The following is a 5,716-nucleotide window of genomic DNA, read 5'->3' on the forward strand; positions in this document are numbered from 1 at the left end:
GCCACGCCCCCAAGCGGCACACTGCAGCAGTGCGCCACCGGGCCGGCCCACAAATGAAATCTTAATTGAAGGCCAGTTAACGTAGAAGGTACAGGGTCATAAGTTTAATTACACTACACTTCATGCAAAGACATTAGTTCTTTATTTTCTATAGTGTGTCTGAATTTTTATAGCCTCCACACCACCAAACACATCAACACCCCTCTCCAATACACATGCACACACTTCACACTGGTAGATGGATCAGGACATGGGGAAAGACAAAAATCACAATACATTTCAATTCAGTAAAGAGAGTATATAAGTGGCCTTACAGCATTGAGGATTGGGGTGGTGAGGAGGGAAGGCCCCATTCTCCACCACCTCATGCTAGTTTTTGGGGTATGTACTGGCCTGGGTCCACACATGGTATGAGTGGGTGGTCAGCCCTGCGACCCCAACCTGGGCATTCTGCTGGCTTTGACTGCTCACGTCTATGCAAGAGATAACTCACAGACAATTTGCTCTTGGCCTGGTCAGGCTCAGGGTCCTCCCTTCTACCTTGGCCCCCCCTCAGCTCTCACCAGCCCTGCAGTGACTCCTCTAATCCTGATCCCAGTGTCCCACCCTGCAGCTTCAGCTATGCAGCCAGCCACCCACTCCCACCCCTTCCCCCTGTAGTGACCCCTTCTGGTACATTTCCCAGCCAGGCTCCCTAAAAAAAGGTCCTTCCATTCTGTAAGGGAGCTAAGGTCAGGCCCTCACTCTGCCTAGCCAAATGGCCACTCCAGCTTGCTGTGGATACACCACAAGGTGGTCTCTCCCAGGACCTTGAACAGGAAACAGAACAAAAGTCCAGCTTCCCTCTACCTACTAACCCACTCCCCCTTCAGGGCTTAGCCAACAAGGGCCAACAGAAGCACGTGTGTCTCACTGCCACCTTCCACCTTCCCACTGCTCTCTCTCTTCCCTCTTCTTCCCACAATTCCTCACACTGGAAGGGACAGGTTTTCTTCCTTCCTCTTTCTCCTTGGCTAGAGCAGCACCCTCTGTTTTCCTCCCTCTTCCTCTACAGTCATAATGGTGAACAGGGTGTAAGGGGGGTGGGGGGTGGGGAAGGGAGAGAGACAGAGACGCACAAGTTTCAGGTTCATAAGAGGATCTAAGTTCAAAGATGTTTCAAAAATACAGTACCTATTTCATTTAAAATAGATAGAAATGGAACTTCTCCAGGTGAAGCCAGGATTAGGGACTCAGATCTCCATATGCTACTGGGTTCTCCCTGCTCTTCTCACAGCACCGAAGGAACTTCTAAGGAATCCTGGTAATTTATTGAAACACATTTGGAAAACCACTGATACTGTCTAAGCTAACGCGCTTCAACAGAACGTTCTGCGATAGTATATTAGTCAAGGTTTTCCAGAGAGACAGAATCAATAGCATATGTTAAAAATATATGAGGGGATTTGTTAGGGGAATTAGCTCACATGATTGTAAAGAAAAGTCCCATGATAGGCTGTCTGCAAACTGGATGCTGGCAGTGTGGCTCAGTCCAAGTCCAAAGGCCTCAGAACCAGGGAATCCAATGGTGTAAGTCCTGTAACCCAAAAGGTGAAGAGTCTTAAGCTCTGATGTCCACAGACAGGAGAGAAGAGTGTATCCCAGCTCCAGCAGATAGAGAGAGCTTCACCTTTTTTCTCTGTCTTTTGTTCTCTCTGGGCCCCCAGCAGATTGGACGGTTCCTGCCCACACTGAGGGTCTTTCATACCCAGTCCACTGAGGCTATCATGCTAATCTCTGCTGGAAACACTGTCATGGACAAACCTAAAATGATAGCTTTTCCAGGTTTCTCAGCATTCCTTAATCTAATCAAGCTGACACCTAGAATTAACCTTCACAGCTGGTGAGAAGGTACACTATCCATTATGGCAGCCACTAGCCACATGAGGCTATTCAGCACTTGAAATGTGGCTAGTGCAACAAGGAACTGAATTTTTAATTTTAATTAATTGAAATAACTACCACTGGACAGTGCGGCCTAGCACATTCAGTTTACATGTAGGACCTTGAGGCCCACAATCATTCAGCATGCTGGTGGTAAGTTAGCATGAAGACTCAGGTTCCATATCCTCAAACCCTTCCTTCCTGGGCTGCCGTGCCCAGGTCCCTGTCTGGCACAGTACCTACCTGGCTGCTTCCAACCTGAATAAAGTGTGCTGGGGCTTTGTTACAACACACGCTACTGCACCATGAAACTCTGTTGGCTCCAAATACTCTTTTTTCTTTTTCTTTTCTTCTTTTCTTTTTTTTATATATTTTTTTCTTTTTCTTTCTTCATTTTTTTCTTTTCGAAAGGAGCTTGACACCACTAGAACCTCAGCCCCAGAGGTGAAGACTAAAGAATGCTGCTACAGAAATTTCAAAACAGGATGGTCTCAGCTCTGACAACATCTGGAGAAGTGGCCCCACAGATTTAGTATTTTTAGTTTCCATAAGTGCAAGTGAACTTCTTCATCACAAAACGTGCCTTTCGAGATGGCTTGATGACCATAGTCCATAGCAGTCTGGTGAGAGGATATAAGGTTAGGAGAGATGGGAGCAAAGAAAGGCTTTCCATTAACCAGCTGTGCATCCCTGGGTGAGGCCTTTACTCACACTCGGCCTGTTTCATTTTCTATTAACCACACACTGCAGTACCTCTTCTTGCCTTCTCTCAAGGATGTTATGAAGATAAATCAGCAAAATATATGAAATGTTCCATGTTCCTAGGAAGAAAAGCACTCTATAAATTTTCAAACTTCTCATTAAACACAAAAATCAAACTTCCCTGAATGTACTTAAAATCAAGCATCTTGTATCGCTATACCAAAAATTATTACACCATTACCATGGGGACATGCTGGTGTCCATTTTAACTAGAAACTCCATGTTCATGTCATTCTTTTACTGTTTTACAATGATTCAAAATGACAGAAGCCAAATTTCTTTGCCACCCCCCATTGCAGGGAGCAAGTGAAAGCATTGGATTTTAAGAGGATGCATTTATAATGTGTGCCGATACTGACTGCCAGCTTATAAGGTGTAAAGCTGAAAGGATGTAAGTTTGATGCAGGATTTCAGGAAAACTCAAATGTAATCTCAAATTATTCTTATTATCTTTATTTTTTGCCTTGTACAGTAACCATTATAATAATAATGACATTCTGTCCTTTTATATACAAAGAGGAAACCACAGAAACACAGCTTTGGGGCACTTTGGTCCCACCCCGAATAATCGCCCTTTAGGCTACATCTGTGTGAGCCAGTGGGTGTGTCCATCACGTGGGGAGCAGGGTGCCAATCGGCATACAGAGCAGAATAGTGGCATCAGTCACTTCTCCTTTGCTCTCCCACATCATTCTCCTTTTGGCTCCATTATAGCACTTGCTATATTGTGTTTAGTAATTTAATTTCTATTCTATGCCCCTCATGAGACAGAGCGCTCCTAGAAGGTGGGGCCATGTCTTATTTGTATCTGGATCCTGAGCACAGAGCCTGGCACATGATGGGCAATTGGGGAGTTAATGCTACATTGGATAATCACTAGTCTCCTGGGAACCAACACTCCCAGCTCCAACTACATCAGTGTCTTCCCAAACCCCAGCTCTGTGCACATGATTGATCTTGGCTTGGCAACATTTATTCCAACTTGTAAATAAAGCCTGATTCCAAAGTTACAACTAAGGTTTCAGTTTCTCTAATGGAAGTACAAGCTGCAAGTTAGCTAAAACAGAAAACCTTGGCCAGTGTCCTCCCCGACCACGAAACATAGGATACTTGCTTTGAGTGTTTGGCTTGTGACATTGTCGAGAGCAGTACTGGCTTCCTCTGGCACCCCAATAACCATCAGCATTGATCTCCCTCCACATCTGAGACTGGATCCAGAAGTATCCTGATTATTTTTATCCAGTTTGGAGCCTGAATTCACTTAAATGACCTTTCAGAGCAAATCAGATACTGGTTTCTCAGAAGAAGAGAAAATTCTTAAGTAAGGATACAAAAGGCAAATTTCAATAATAAGCTGCCTATTAGGTACAAAGTGTCAATCAACACTGATAGAGACTTTCAGGATTATTTGATCCACCTCCTCATTTTATCAATAAAGTGACTTGGCCAATGTCCCATGGTATATAGTGTCAGAGCAAGGACTAGTACTTGGGTCTCTACACTCCCAGCCTAGTTAAGGTTAAGTTCATCCTAGCTTGTCCAAAACTGAGGGAGTTCCCAACACATGGAACTTTCAGTTTTTAAAGCAAGACAAAACCAGGCAAAGTGTCTCTGTTTGCCCAGAATTGAGGTGTTTCCTGGAACTTTTCATATTAAGACAGGGCAAGTCCCAAACATACTGGGACCAGTTGGTCACCCTAAGTCCAGTGCTCTCTTCACAATGTAAATCTGCCCCTTTCTATCAGTTTGACAAAATGTTACTGGTTCCACCTCAAATATTTAATCCCAACAAGAGCCCAGTGAGAAGAAAGACTTTGACAGTTATTGCCCTGACGTGTCCCCTCTACAAGGGATAAAATTCTATCCATTAATTATAACACATAAATAATCAAAACTAGAACCTCGAGAATCACTATGAATTTTTAAAAAGGATTTTCAGGTCTTTAAATAATTAAACATAAAAAAAGGCAAAAGAGAAAAAATGAACATCATGAAAATGAGCGTTATGAAGCCAGTCCTGTTAAGTACCAAATTATTATTATATGTCCTAACTAATCAAGTTGTCGCTGCTAAGAATGGAAGGTCATGGAAAGCTCACAAAGTTACGCTGATTAATTATCTCAAGAGTCCATTCAGAACGCAACCATTACTCATGGGGCAATCCTCTGACTGTGTAATTAGCCTATGATCCCTGTGATTTCAGGGAAGACTTCAGAGTCTGTGTTTAAAACTCTTATAGCCTTTCCTACAAAAGGGAGCTGGAATTGATATTTCAAGTTCTTTGATGGGACTAGGATTCTGGGTACCTGATATCTCCATTTATAATAAAGTTAGTTTTCTCCCCTCCAACTTCAATCAGCAACTTCACAAAACCAGGTCGTCTGGGGTATTCAGCAGGAAAGTGTTGGTAGATTAAACCAATCCTATGTCCATGAAGTAATAGATTAACTAGGCAGACAATTTTCTGGGCACTTCACACATGGAAACTATATCCTCACAACCATTCTTTAAGGTGACTGTCATTATCCCAAGTTTGTAAGTAAGGAGGCTGAATCTCCACACGCTCACTGGCTCCTGGACCATAAAGCTAGAGAGTGGCAGAGCTAATTTGAGTCTGAGTCTCTCCAGGTCCGTAGCCCAAGTTGGTCTCCTCCCTGACATACTCACCACTCATGTTCTGAGAACGTTTGCACAGGATAACACATATCTCACTGTACATACGGAGACAAGTCTCATGGCCAAAAGAGAAATATCAGACGGCCTGCTGAAAGGAAAGCAAATTCTGCCTTACAATTAAAGAAGAAAAAGGCTAACATATTCGCCAAAACCCTACATGTTAGTTAAAAAATAAATAAACCAATTAAGGCATTTTCCAATACAGCTACAGTTAACAGACTATGAAACACAATGATCTTAAATTTGATCTGTCATATGGAAATCTCTTCCCCAATCATGAGTGGCTAATGTTCCTAAACAGATCTCTACCATCCAAAGGGACAAAGGACAAATCCCTAGGTCCAAAGGACAAAAT

Source organism: Galeopterus variegatus, unplaced genomic scaffold (genome assembly GCF_000696425.1).
Source record: "Galeopterus variegatus unplaced genomic scaffold, G_variegatus-3.0.2 Scaffold3231, whole genome shotgun sequence".
In the NCBI taxonomy this organism is placed as follows: Eukaryota; Metazoa; Chordata; class Mammalia; order Dermoptera; family Cynocephalidae; genus Galeopterus; species Galeopterus variegatus.